This window comes from Oncorhynchus kisutch, linkage group LG12, assembly GCF_002021735.2.
Source record: "Oncorhynchus kisutch isolate 150728-3 linkage group LG12, Okis_V2, whole genome shotgun sequence".
Classification (NCBI taxonomy): domain Eukaryota; kingdom Metazoa; phylum Chordata; class Actinopteri; order Salmoniformes; family Salmonidae; genus Oncorhynchus; species Oncorhynchus kisutch.
In genome coordinates this window covers 4,366,511-4,381,813 of record NC_034185.2, presented here as the reverse complement: position 1 = coordinate 4,381,813, position 15,303 = coordinate 4,366,511, and positions in this window count along the sequence as shown.

The window sequence follows — 15,303 nt, the reverse complement described above, 5'->3', positions numbered from 1 at the left end:
AGCATTTGGATGATCCAGAAGAAGACTGGGAGAATGTCATATGGTCAGATGAAACCAGAACTTTTTGGTAAAAACTCAACTCGTCGTGTTTGGAGGACAAAGAATGCTGAGTTACATCCAAAGAACACCATACCTACTGTGAAGCATGGGGGTGGAAACATCATGCATTGGGGCTGTTTTTCTGCAAAGGACCAGGACGACTGCAAAGGAAAGAATGAATTTGGCCATGTATCGTGCGATTTTGAGTGAAAACCTCCTTCCATCAGCAAGGGCATTGAAGATGAAACGCGGCTGGGTCTTTCAGCATGACAATGATCCCAAACACACCACCCGGGCAACGAAGCAGTGGCTTCGTAAGAAGCATTTCAAGGTCTTGGAGTGGCCTAGCCCATAGAAAATCTTTGGAGGGAGATGAAAGTTCGTGCTGCCCAGCAACAGCCCCAAAACATCACTGCTCTAGAGGAGTTCTGCATGGAGGAATGGGCCAAAATACCAGCAACAGTGTGTGAAAACCTTGTGAAGACTTACAGAAAACGTTTGACCTCTGTCATTGCCAACAAAGGGTATATAACAAAGTATTGAGATAAACTTTTGTTAATGACCAAATACTTATTTTCCACCATAATTTGCAAATAAATTCATTAAAAATCCTACAATGTGATTTTCTGGATTTCTTATTCTCATTTTGTCTGTCATAGTTGAAGTGTACCTATGATGAAAATTACAGGCCTCTCTCATCTTTTTAAGTGGGAGAACTTGCACAATTGGTGGCAGCCTAAGTACTTTTTTGCCCAAATGTAACTCCAGGGACAGGCAGTATGAATCATCTGGTTGGAGTGACCTAACTCTAGAGACAGGTTGGAGTGACCTATCTCCAGGGACAGGGAGTATGAATTATCTGGTTGGAGTGGCTTAACTCTAGAGACAGAGAGTATGAATCATCTGGTGGGAGTGACCTAACTCTATGGACAGACAGTATGAATCATCTGGTTGGAGTGACCTAACTACAGGGACAGGCAATATGAATCATCTGGTTGGAGTGACCTAACTCTAGAGACAGGCAGTATGAATCATCTGGTTGGAGAGACCTAACTCTAGGGACAGGCTGGAGTGACCTAACTCTAGGGACAGGCAGTATGAATCATCTGGATGGAGTGACCTAACTCTAGGGACAGGCAGTATGAATCATCTGGTTGGAGAGTCCTAACTCTAGGGACAGGCTGGAGTGACCTAACTCTAGGGACAGGTTGGAGTGACCTAACTCTGGGGACAGGTAGTGTGAATCATCTGGTTGGAGTGACCTAACTCTAGAGACAGGCAGTATGAATCATCTGGTTGGAGTGACCTAACTCTAGAGACAGGCAGTATGAATCATCTGGTTGGAGTGACCTAACTCTAGGGACAGGCAGTATGAATCATCTGGTTGGAGTGACCTAACTCTAGGGACAGGTTGGAGTGACCTAACTCTAGGGACAGGTTGGAATGACCTAACTCTAGGGACAGGTTGGAGTGACCTAACTCTAGGGACAGGTTGGAGTGACCTAACTCTAGGGACAAGCAGTATGAATCATCTGGTTGGAGTGACCTAACTCCAGGGACAGGTTGGAGTGACCTAACTCCAGGGACAGGCAGTATGAATCATCTGGTTGAGTGACCTACTGTAACTATAGAGACAGGCAGTATGAATCATCTGGTTGGAGTGACCTAACTATAGGGACAGGTTGGAGTCACCTATCTCCAGGGACAGGCAGTATGAATCATCTGGTTTGAGTGATCTAACTCTAGGGACAGGTTGGAGTGACCTAACTCTCGGGACAGGTTGGAGTGACCTAACTCTAGGGACAGGTTGGAGTGACCTAACTCTAGGGACAGGCAGTATGAATCATCTCATGGGAGTGACCTAACTCTAGAGACAGACAGTATGAATCATCTGGTTGGAGTGACCTAACTCCAGGGACAGGCAATATGAAATATCTGGTTGGAGTGACCTAACTCTAGAGACAGGCAGTATGAATCATCTGGTTGGAGAGACCTAACTCTAGGGACAGGTTGGAGTGACCTAACTCCAGGGACAGGCAGTATGAATAATGTGGTTGGAGTGACCTAACTCTAGGGACAGGTTGGAGTGACCTAACTCCAGGGACAGGCAGTATGAATAATCTGGTTGGAGTGGCTTAACTCTAGGGACAGGTTGGAGTGACCTAACTCTAGGGACAGGCAGTATGAATCATCTCATGGGAGTGACCCAACTCTAGAGACAGACAGTATGAATCATCTGGTTGGAGTGACCTAACTCCAGGGACAGGCAATATGAATCATCTGGTTGGAGTGACCTAACTCTAGAGACAGGCAGTATGAATCATCTGGGTGGAGAGACCTAACTCTAGGGACAGGTTGGAGTGACCTAACTCCAGGGACAGGCAGTATGAATAATGTGGTTGGAGTGACCTAACTCTAGGGACAGGTTGGAGTGACCTAACTCCAGGGACAGGCAGTATGAATAATCTGGTTGGAGTGACCTAACTCTAGGGACAGGCAGTATGAATCATCTGGTTGGAGTGACCTAACTCTAGGGACAGGTCGGAATGACCTAACTCTAGGGACAGGTTGGAGTGACCTAACACTCGGGACAGGTTGGAGTGACCTAACTCTAGGCACAGGTTGGAGTTACCTAACTCTAGGGACAGGTTGGAGTGACCTAACTCTAGGGACAGGTTGGAGTTACCTAAATCCAGGGACAGGCAGTATGAATAATCTGGTTGGAATGACCTAACTCTAGGGACAGGTTGGAGTGATCTATCTCCAGGGACAGGCAATATGAATCATCTGGTTGGAGTGACCTAACTCTAGTGATAGTCAGTATGAATCATGTGGTTGGAGTGACCTAACTCTAGGGACAGGTTGGAGTGACCTAACTCCAGGGACAGGCAGTATGAATAATCTGGTTGGAATGACCTAAATCTAGGGACAGGTTGGAGTGACCTAAATCCAGGGACAGGCAGTATGAATAATGTGGTTGAAGTATGTGTACTTACGTGTACTCTAGGGACAGGTTGGAGTGACCTAACTCCAGGGACAGGCAGTATGAATCATCTGGTGCGATGTGTTACAGGACGTGAGCCTGAGCAGGAAGAGAATAGATTCCTTCAACCTCAGACATCAACAACATACGTCATGTTCCACACATACAGAGATAACCATGTTTATAAGCACACACACACACACACACACACACACACACACACACACACACACACACACACACACACACACACACACACACACACACACACACACACACACACACTAACAGACACACACACTAACAGACACACACACTAACAGACACACACACACTAACACATACACACACACACACACACTAACAGACACACACACTAACAGACACACACACACACACACACACACTAACAGACACACTAACAGACACACACACACACAGCTCTTTCTCAACCTCCCCGTTGGTGGGGTGTGGTGGTGGGAGGGAAGATGGAAACAAAAGCCAGTCCATTCGTCAAGGACACCTGCTACTGTTCCTCCCTAACGCTGCTGTAGAGTCAACACCGGGACGCGTCCCAAACAGCACCCTATTCCCGATATAGTGCACTACTTTCATGAGCAGGGACCATAGGAACTCTGATCAAAAGAAGCATATTTTGTAGGGAATAAGGAACCATTTGGGATGCATATTTAGGATGAAAGCTGAGGAAACTCTTTGTGTCTCGGGTAGCGTTAGTACATCTCCACAGGAACACTGGAGGAGATCAGTTGTTTTCTCTCCTTCTGTAGGAATTGACTTCATTCGTCAGTCATCATAGCTTTTTACGTGTACATACTTACGTGTACATACTTGCGTATACATACTTACGTGTACGTACTTATGTGTACATACTTACATGTACATACTTACGTGTACATTCTTACGTGTACATACTTGCGTGTACAGACTTACATGTACATACTTACGTGTACATACTTACGTGTACATTATTACGTGTACATACTTACGTGTACATACTTACATGTACATACTTACGTGTAAAAACTTGCGTGTACAGACTTACGTGTACATACTTACGTGTACATTCTTACGTGTACATATTTACGTGTACATACTTGTGTACATACTTACTTGTACATACTTACGTGTACATTCTTACATGTACATACTTACATGTACATACTTACGTGTACAAACTTGCGTGTACATACTTACGTGTACAGACTTACGTGTACATACTTACGTGTACATACTTACGTGTACATACTTACATGTACATACTTACGTGTACATACTTACGTGTACATACTTACGTGTACAGTCTTACGTGTGCATGTGTACATACTTACGTGTACATACTTGCCTTTGGAAACATAAAAAGCTACGATGACTGAAGAATGAAGTCGGTTCATTCATTAACATTTAGTTGTATTGTACTTCTATTAAAAAGAGGTTCCATTGTAGGACTGAGGAAATATATAGTAGTTTACGTGCACTTATGATGTATGAGGAGTGGTACAAGATAGAACACTAGCAGTGGTACAAGACAGAACACTCGTAGTGGTACGAGACAGAACACTCATAGTGGTACAAGACAGAACACTCGTAGTGGTACTACACAGAACACTAGCAGTGGTACAAGACAGAACACTAGTAGTGGTACTAGACAGAACACTCATAGTGGTACTAGACAGAACACTAGTAGTGGTACTAGACAGAACACTAGTAGTGGTACTAGACAGAACACTAACAGTGGTACTAGACAGAACACTAACAGTGGTACAGACAGAACACTAGTAGTGGTACAAGACAGAACACTAGTGGTGGTACAAGACAGAACACTAGCAGTGGTACTAGACAGAACACTAGTAGTGGTACTAGACAGAACACTAGTAGTGGTCCTAGACAGAACACTTGCAGTGGTACTAGACAGAACACTCGTAGTGGTACTAGACAGAACACTAACAGTGGTACTAGACAGAACACTAGTAGTGGTACTAGACAGACAGAACACTTGCAGTGGTACAAGACAGAACACTAGTAGTGGTACTAGACAGACAGAACACTAACAGTGGTACTAGACAGAACACTAGTAGTGGTACTAGACAGAACACTAGAATTGGTACTAGACAGACAGAACACTAACAGTGGTACTAGACAGAACACTAACAGTGGTACTAGACAGAACACTAGTAGTGGTACAAGACAGAACACTAGTAGTGGTACAAGACAGAACACTAGTAGTGGTACAAGACAGAACACTAGTAGTGGTACTAGACAGAACACTAGTAGTGGTCCTAGACAGAACACTTGCAATGGTACTAGACAGAACACTAGTAGTGGTACTAGACAGACAGAACACTAGCAGTGGTACAAGACAGAACACTCGTAGTGGTACTAGACAGAACACTAACAGTGGTACTAGACAGAACACTAGTAGTGTTACTAGACAGACAGAACACTAGCAGTGGTACTAGACAGAACACTAGTAGTGGTACTAGACAGACAGAACACTAGCAGTGGTACTAGACAGAACACTAGTAGTGGTACTAGACAGACAGAACACTAGCAGTGGTACAAGACAGAACACTCGTAGTGGTACTAGACAGAACACTAACAGTGGTACTAGACAGAACACTAGTAGTGGTACAAGACAGAACACTAGTAGTGGTACAAGACAGAGCACTCGTAGTGGTACTAGACAGAACACTCGTAGTGGTGCTGATAGAACACTAGCAGTGGTACTAGACAGAACACTTGCAGTGATACTAGACAGAACACTAGTAGTGGTACTAGACAGAACACTAGCAGTGGTACAAGACAGAACACTAACAGTGGTACAAGACAGAACACTAGCAGTGGTACTAGACAGAACACTAGTAGTGGTACAAGACAGAACACTAGCAGTGGTACTAGACAGAACACTAGTAGTGGTACTAGACAGAACACTAACAGTGGTACTAGACAGAACACTAGCAGTGGTACTAGACAGAACACTAGCAGTGGTACTAGAAGGAACACTAGCAGTGGTACTAGACAGAACACTAGTAGTGGTACAAGACAGAACACTAGCAGTGGTACTAGACAGAACACTAGCTGTGGTACTAGAAGGAACACTAGCAGTGGTACTAGACAGAACACTAGTAGTGGTAGTAGACAGAACACTAGTAGTGGTACAAGACAGAACACTAGTAGTGGTCCTAGACAGAACACTTGCAGTGGTACTAGACAGAACACTAGTAGTGGTACTAGACAGACAGAACACTAGCAGTGGTACTAGACAGAACACTAGCAGTGGTACTAGAAGGAACACTAGCAGTGGTACTAGACAGAACACTAGTAGTGGTACAAGACAGAACACTAGCAGTGGTACTAGACAGAACACTAGCTGTGGTACTAGAAGGAACACTAGCAGTGGTACTAGACAGAACACTAGTAGTGGTAGTAGACAGAACACTAGCAGTGGTACTAGACAGAACACTAGCAGCGGTACTAGACAGACAGAACACTAGCACCATTCAAGGGACTGATGATCCCCTCAGTAATAACACCATTCAACAGGGACTGATAATCCCCTCAGTAATAACACCATTCATCAGGACTGATAATCCCCTCAGTAATACCACCATTCAATAGGACTGATAATCCCCTCAGTAATAACACCATTCAACAGGACTGATAATCCCCTCAGTAATAACACCATTCAACAGGACTGATAATCCCCTCAGTAATAACACCATTCAACAGGACTGATAATCCCCTCAGTAATAACACCATTCAACAGGACTAATAATCCCCTCAGTAATAACACCATTCAAGGGACTGATAATCCCCTCAGTAATAACACCATTCAACAGGACTGATAATCCCCTCAGTAATAACACCATTCAACCGGGCTGATAATCACCTCAGTAATAACACCATTCAACAGGGCTGATAATCACCTCAGTAATAACACCATTCAACAGGACTGATAATCCCCTCAGTAATAACACCATTCATCAGGACTGATAATCCCCTCAGTAATAACACCATTCATCAGGACTGAAAATCCCCCCAGTAATAACACCATTCAACAGGACTGATAATCCCCTCAGTAATAACACCATTCAACAGGATTGATAATCCCCTCAGTAATAACAGCATTCATCAGGACTGATAATCCCCTCAGTAATAACACCATTCATCAGGACTGATACTCCCCCCAGTAATAACACCATTCAACAGGACTGATAATCCCCTCAGTAATAACACCATTCAACAGGACTGATAATCCCCTCAGTAATAACACCATTCAACAGGACTGATAATCCCCTCAGTAATAACACCATTCAACAGGGCTGATAATCACCTCAGTAATAACACCATTCAACAGGGCTGATAATCACCTCAGTAATAACACCATTCATAGTGGGGAATACAGGGGTGGGGAATACAGGGGTGGGGGGGAATACAGGGGGGGGGGGAATACAGGGGGGGGGAATACAGGGGTGGGGAATACAGGGGTGGGGATTACAGGGGGGAGGGATTACAGGGGTAAGAATACAGGGGTGGGGAATACAGGGGTGGGGAATACAGGGGTGGGGATTACAGGGGTGGGAAATACAGGGGTGGGGATTACAGGGGTGGGGAATAGTTGGGGTGGGGAATACAGGGGGTGGGGAATACAGGGGTGGGGATTACAGGGGTGGGAAATACAGGGGTGGGGATTACAGGGGTGGGGAATAGTTGTGGTGGGGAATACAGGGGTGGGGAATACAGGGGTGGGGATTACAGGGGTGGGGAATAGTTGGGGTGGGGATTACAGGGTTGGGGAATAGTTGGGGTGGGGAATACAGGGGGTGGGGAATACAGGGGTGGGGAATACAGGGGTGGGGAATACAGGGGTGGGGAATACAGGGGGTGGGGAATACAGGGGGTGGGGAATACAGGGGTGAGGAATACAGGGGTGGGGAATACAGGGTTGGCACCATACAGAGGCCGACTGATGACTATTGTATATTTAGTTAATTATAGCATCACATCTTTGAAACGTGACATTTTTTTGCAGGTGAATATGATTTCTGAATTGGTTTGGCAGACAGTATATCTATAAAATCTAATCGGTCCTGTGGTTTGTCATTTGTCAGTCACTATACTTGAGGATGGTCCACATGTTACCTCCAAAATGTCACCATTTTTGCAGGACAATGTCATTTAAATAGCTGAGAGGGAAAGTTCTGGTCATTCCACTAGGACACCAAGGTTGAGGAAACTAATTGTGGCTGCTTTGCTGTACAGGAGATGGGGCAGAGGGAGGAGAAGGTCTGTTTTGGGGCACAGCCTGCTCAGGTCACGAAAACGGCACAGGAAGTTCACCGCTTGGTTTTCGGAACTACGACGGTATGGAGAGGAGTTCAGATCCTACTTTTGGATCAACAGATGATCTGCTTCGGAATATCGTGTCAATATCGTGTCCCCTGGTCATCTTCCATAACATCATTGGTGTGTCCTCATACAATGCCTTTGTGATATGGAACAAGATCAACCCTACCTGGATGCCTGATAAGCAGAACAAGAGGAGGGTGTTCCTGAAGCAGCTGGGAAAGGAACTTGTAACCCCACACATTCATAGAAGGGAGCACCTCCCCCGTCCTGCAGCGCTTGTGAAAGCTGTTCATGTGCTGCACATGTGAGAAATACATCTGCAAAGTCCGTGCACACACACTTGCATACTGTCCTACATGTGCTAATTAGAGTTGATTGATTTATGTTCTTCACGTTTCTGTTTTGTATACATTATCTTATTCTTATTTATTATTGTTGTTTATACACCTTGTGGGATCAAAAACTGTGAGAAGACTAGTATTTTGTAGTTTAATTCCTCATTGTACAGTATATAAGAATATATCACTATGTTGCCAAAAAAGTTCAAGATTATTTTTGTTAACCTTCAATCAAATTAATTCAAAACTACTTTCTGCCCATTTCCGTTACTTTCTTAGGCATTATTTACAAGTGGTATGTCTTGCTAAAAAAGGTATGTTTACACCTATGCAACCTTTGACCTTTAACCTTTAGCAATAACAACATTAATAATGAACCTCTGCTTTAGTAAAGAAAACAGTCAGGTGTGTTGTAATAAAAACGGTGTCCGTTGATTAAATGCCGTCTTTCTGCATTTTGAAAACCCACATATTCACAAAGTTTGTGATGAATGAAAGGTTGTTTCTTCATGCAAAATAGATTTCAAAATTCAATTAAGCTGCTTTCATGTTAGGGGTTTAATAATGAAGGCAGGTCATTTTTTACAGAATGTTAAGCTTACACAAGGGTTAAACAACAACTATCCCATTACTGGGATAGATTTGACAACATCCTGTGAAATTGCAGAGCGCGAAAATCAAACTACAGAAATATAAATATTTAACATTCATGAAAATACAAGTTTAATACATTACAATAAAGATTTACTTTTTGTTATTGTTGTTGCCGCTGTGTCAGATTTCAAAAAGGATTTACGGCGAAAGCACACCATGCGATTATCTGATAAACTTCTCCAAACAAGTCAAACAACATTTATAATCAAACCTTAGGTACCCTAATACGTAAATAAATGACAACATTTAAGACGGAGAACATTATGTTCATTGCCGGAGATAAATAACAAAGAACGCTCTTCATCTACCCGCTTGGAAACACTACAGTCAAAATGGGAGCCACTTAGAAAAACTACAACTTCTAGCTCATTTAAAAAACAAAAACAGCCTGAAACTGTTTCTAAAAACTGTTGACATCTAGTGGAAGCCCTAGGAACTGCAATCTGGGAGGACTTTGCCTCATAATAAACGTAAGAGCCATTGGAAACAGTGGTAGGCTGAACTACTAAAACACACGTTTTTCAGAGCTTTGGTTTTCCTGTGATTGACTCCTCCCGTGTATGATAGTTTTTGCCTGCCTCACTAACGACGCCTTTTGCCTATTTCATGCCTGTACTTTAGCCTATTGGATTTCCTGTTATCAACCGTTTGCCTGATCTCCTGGACTATTTTACTAGCCTTTTCCCTGCCTGTACTGTTGCTCTTTGGACCTCCTGTGTATGATCTTCTGCCTGCTCCTGGACCCAGCTACCTGCCTCCTCCTGTGGTCCTTTGCAATAAACAACTGCTGCGCCCTGCGCTTGAAACCAGCTCTCTGTCTCCCCTCGTGTTCATTACAGTAAGCACCTCCAGTGTAGATTTGGCCAATGTGTTTAAGGCTTTTGTCCTGCTGAAAGGTGAATTTGTCTTTTGGAAAGCAGACTGAAGCAAGTTTTCTTCTAGGATTTTGCCTGTGCTTATAGCTGTATTCCATTTATTTAATAAATAAATAAATATCTAGTCCTTGTCAAGCATACCCATAACATGATGCAGCCAGTAGCTTCCAGCTTGCTGTGTCTATGTTGCAGAGTAGAGCTGATTAAAGGGGCTCTCACAGGCGACTGACCTTATAGCTTCAATCAGAAGTGTCTTTACTGCGTCTGCTGCTCAAGAATCGAAAACCCGTTTAGGACAGACAGGATAATGGTGATTCCCGTATAGAAAGTAAGTAGGGATGATTAAAAGTAAATGTCTATAATTGTCACGCCCTGACCATAGAGACCTGTTTATTCTCTATGTCGGTTGGGGCGTGACAGTGACTAGGGTGGTTTATCTAGGTGAATTATATATCTACGTTGGCCTGGTAGGGTTCCCAATCAGAGGAAGCTGTTTATAGTTGTCTCTGATTGGGGATCATGTTTAGGTAGCCATTTCCCCATTGTGCTTGGTGGGATCTTGTCTAGGTATAGTTGCATGTGAGCATTATATTAGCTTCATGTTTACTCTGAGCTTCACGTTTCGTTTGTTCACTTTATTGTTTTTGTTCTTTAAGTTTATCTTCCAAATAAAAGGATGGAAACACCACGCAGCATCTTGGTCCCCTCCTTATAACGATCGTGAAAATAATTAACTAGTATATGAAAACATCCTGCTTTAGTTGTCAAAGGATAGGGACAAATACCACTTTGATTCACGCTGTCAGAGAGGCAAAATGTGTAATAACTGTGTATAAACATGGCTTCACCCCGAGCTCATGTTAACAGGGTCATAGTGACCATATTTCATATGTAAAATGAATGATCCACGTTGTAATTAAGAATCACAGTAGAAGAATCCTCCTCCACATCAGGGAAAGTAGTTATGTCACCCTGGGGAAATGCCGCAGCAACGCCAACAACAACACCCACACACTCAAACACACACACACATTTGGTTTGCTTGGAAGTTGTAGGAACATACGTTTTGGGTTTCCCATTAGTTCTGAGAAGCCTGGTTTTCCTGACCGGTAAAACGAAATGTCATTTTAAACGTTCTGAGAACGGAAGAGAAAATTTCACATGTTCTGAGAACATACTTTTGTTTTTAGGGTGCAGGAAGGTTCTGGGAACGTTTTACTCTGGTTCCAGGGAGGTTCTGGGAACGTTTTACTCTGGTTCTAGGGAGGTTCTGGGAACGTTTTACTCTGGTTCTAGGGAAGTTCTGAGAACGTTTTACTCTGGTTCTAGGGAAGTTCTGAGAACGTTTTACTCTGGTTCCAGGGAAGTTCTGAGAACGTTTTACTCTGGTTCCAGGGAAGTTCTGAGAACGTTTTACTCTGGTTCCAGGGAAGTTCTGAGAACGTTTTACTCTGGTTCCAGGGAAGTTCTGAGAACGTTTTACTCTGGTTCCTTGAAAGGTTTCCTAGGAGTTATTATTAGCGTTTTGAGAACAGAAAATGCCCATGTGTCAGTGCTTGGAGTCATTTAAAACTGCAAAGTAAACTTGTTTGGACTCCAAGCACTGACACATGGGCATTAATCATGCAAACACTCTTTTTTATTTGTGGCACATCAGTGAGATTTAAACCTATGATCTACTGTTCTCTATGCATGGAATTAGTCAATAGCACCACCAGGATGAAGCTAGCATGTCTGTTTTTTTTTACTCATTCGAAGCTGTTAACTTTTGTCTATTCAAACAGACCCCATTTCAAAGGAAACAAGCACTCATTAAGATCAGATGTGGCCAAGTAGTGGGCGCAGCTAACACACCTGGATGTGGCCAAGTAGTGGGCACAGCCAACACACCTGGATGTGGCCAAGTAGTGGGCGCAGCCAACACACCTGGATGTGGCCAAGTAGTGGGTGCAGCCAACACACCTGGATGTGGCCAAGTAGTGGGCGCAGCCAACACACCTGGATGTGGCCAAGTAGTGGGCGCAGCCAACACACCTGGATGTGGCCAAGTAGTGGGCGCAGCCAACACACCTGGATGTGGCCAAGTAGTGGGCGCAGCCAACACACCTGGATGTGGCCAAGTAGTGGGCGCAGCCAACACACCTGGATGTGGCCAAGTAGTGGGCGCAGCCAACACACCTGGATGTGGCCAAGTAGTGGGCGCAGCCAACACACCTGGATGTGGCCATGTAGTGGGCGCAGCCAACACACCTGGATGTGGCCAAGTAGTGGGCGCAGCCAACACACCTGGATGTGGCCAAGTAGTGGGCGCAGCTAACACACCTGGATGTGGCCAAGTAGTGGGCGCAGCCAACACACCTGGATGTGGCCAAGTAGTGGGCGCAGCTAACACACCTGGATGTGGCCAAGTAGTGGGCGCAGCCAACACACCTGGATGTGGCCAAGTAGTGGGCGCAGCCAACACACCTGGATGTGGCCAAGTAGTGGGCGCAGCCAACACACCTGGATGTGGCCAAGTAGTGGGCGCAGCCAACACACCTGGATGTGGCCAAGTAGTGGGCGCAGCTAACACACCTGGATGTGGCCAAGTAGTGGGCGCAGCCAACACACCTGGATGTGGCCAAGTAGTGGGCGCAGCCAACACACCTGGATGTGGCCAAGTAGTGGGCGTAGCTAACACACCTGGATGTGGCCAAGTAGTGGGAGCAGCCAACACACCTGGATGTGGCCAAGTAGTGGGCGCAGCCAACACACCTGGATGTGGCCAAGTAGTGGGCGCAGCCAACACACCTGGATGTGGCCAAGTAGTGGGCGCAGCCAACACACCTGGATGTGGCCAAGTAGTGGGCGCAGCCAACACACCTGGATGTGGCCAAGTAGTGGGCGCAGCTAACACACCTGGATGTGGCCAAGTAGTGGGCGCAGCCAACACACCTGGATGTGGCCAAGTAGTGGGCGCAGCCAACACACCTGGATGTGGCCAAATAGTGGGCGCAGCCAACACACCTGGATGTGGCCAAGTAGTGGGCGCAGCCAACACACCGGAACACACTTAACAAGATAGCGTTCCCTCCAGAAGTAAAACAGGAAATTACGTATATATATGTATATGTATATGTATGTATGTATGTATGTATATACTATTAGAATTTCAGTACTTCAGAATAACGTTTTCTACTGGTTTCCCCGCGGTTCTATTTAAAGTCATGTTTTCATAACATTAAGCAAACCACCTGTAACTTTTCATGAAAACCACAAGAAACCGTTAGTAACATTCAGAGAACATTCTAAGAATGTTATTTAAAAACATACATTCCGTTGTCACAAAAACACTCTCTATCCTTAAGTGTGTTCAGGTACTGTAGGTGTAATATATATACATATGTATGTATGTATGTATGTATGTATGTATGTATATATATACTATATATATATATATATACAAAATTTTGTGATTGTTTGTGAGAATGCCAACAGGTGTGGTTCCCGTTGGAGACAGATTCTATTGGGGAAAGGTTCCCGTGGGGGTTGCCATGGAAGCCAAGAAGGGGAGTGAGGTGTGTGTGTGTGCGTGCGTGTGTGCGCGTGCGTGTGGGGGTCTGGGAGAGGAAGTGTGTCCATCTGATGAATAGGCATTTGCCTGAACTCAATTGTATACACTAATTGTAGTCTCAACCATTAATTTCTAATGACCGGTCATTTTTGACCGGGAACACCACAGGTGTACAAAAGTGAAATAAAACACCCACAATGTAATGAAAATCATCTAAATGTATTTTGTGTGTTCAGATGCCCTGTGTGGACAAAGTCATGGAACCTTGTGACAATCAGATTAAATTAACTACATTTTACAGAGAGAGAACCTGTAAATCGGTCCAATTGGACCGGAACACAGCAGGAGAGACAATGCCTGAGAAGCCGGTGTTTGGGGGATTTATTGGCACGGGTTTTAGGCCAGAGAAGATGTTGACGGCTGTCAAACCGTGCCAATATATCCTCCAAACACCGGCTTCGAGGGCACTATCACTTTTATAAAACAGGTTAACAACATATTCAAATAATGATTGATATATTTTCATATTTAAAAAACATTTTTTAAATTAATTTATTCATACTATTTCATCCTTCCACAAGATATAGTCCCGACACAAATCTAGGGTTTCGGCCCAAACCGGTAGGTCGTTTGTTCTATCGCTTCGGTTGCCAAGAGACCCAGTGGTTCAGTCTTTTTGTTCCGTATCTATGGGCGCGACCCACTTGTTTTGAGTCGTATTGCCAATGTATTGCCTGGCAATGTTCTCATCGCTTGCTAGCTAGCCAACTACGGCTAACTTACAGTCACGTCAAACAGTGCAGCCAGAACAACAACACAGTAGCTGCATTTGCATTTGTTTAAGCTGTTGTCTTAGCAACCTTTATTTAGACACATCCCATAACAATGAGCTAACGAGGCACGATTTCACAACTTCGCACAGTCAGACGGAACAGAGTAAATACACATTTTAACGTCGTAGATTTAGCCGGTGGTAACTTGTGGAATAGACACTGGCTGGAATACGGTATTAACCAATCAACATTCAGGATTAGACTCACCTGTTGTATAAATGAATAATAACCACAGGACAACCACGCTCTCACCAAGCTCTAAGAAACACATGGTTCTCAGAACGTTATGCGTTAGCTGGGTCTCGTCCTAATTACATGTGGTCAAACAAACACCCCGGCAGAGTGGCGTTTAGAACCAGCCAGCCCTTATGGTAAAAGGAAACCTATTCCTTCCTTCCCTGGACTGACATCCATGCAGGCATTCTCCTCGGGACTCTGGACAAACACACACACACACACACACACACACACACACACACACACACACACACACACACACACACACACACACACACACACACACACACACAGCCTCTCTGTGCTAATGCCGACATTCTATTCTGTATCTGTTGAGAACAGGTGTGGGACCTTGTTCAGCTGCTACATTCAGCTGTAGGTACAGGTGGGTGGGCTCTGGCTGGCCGCTCCGATCGCAGCACTG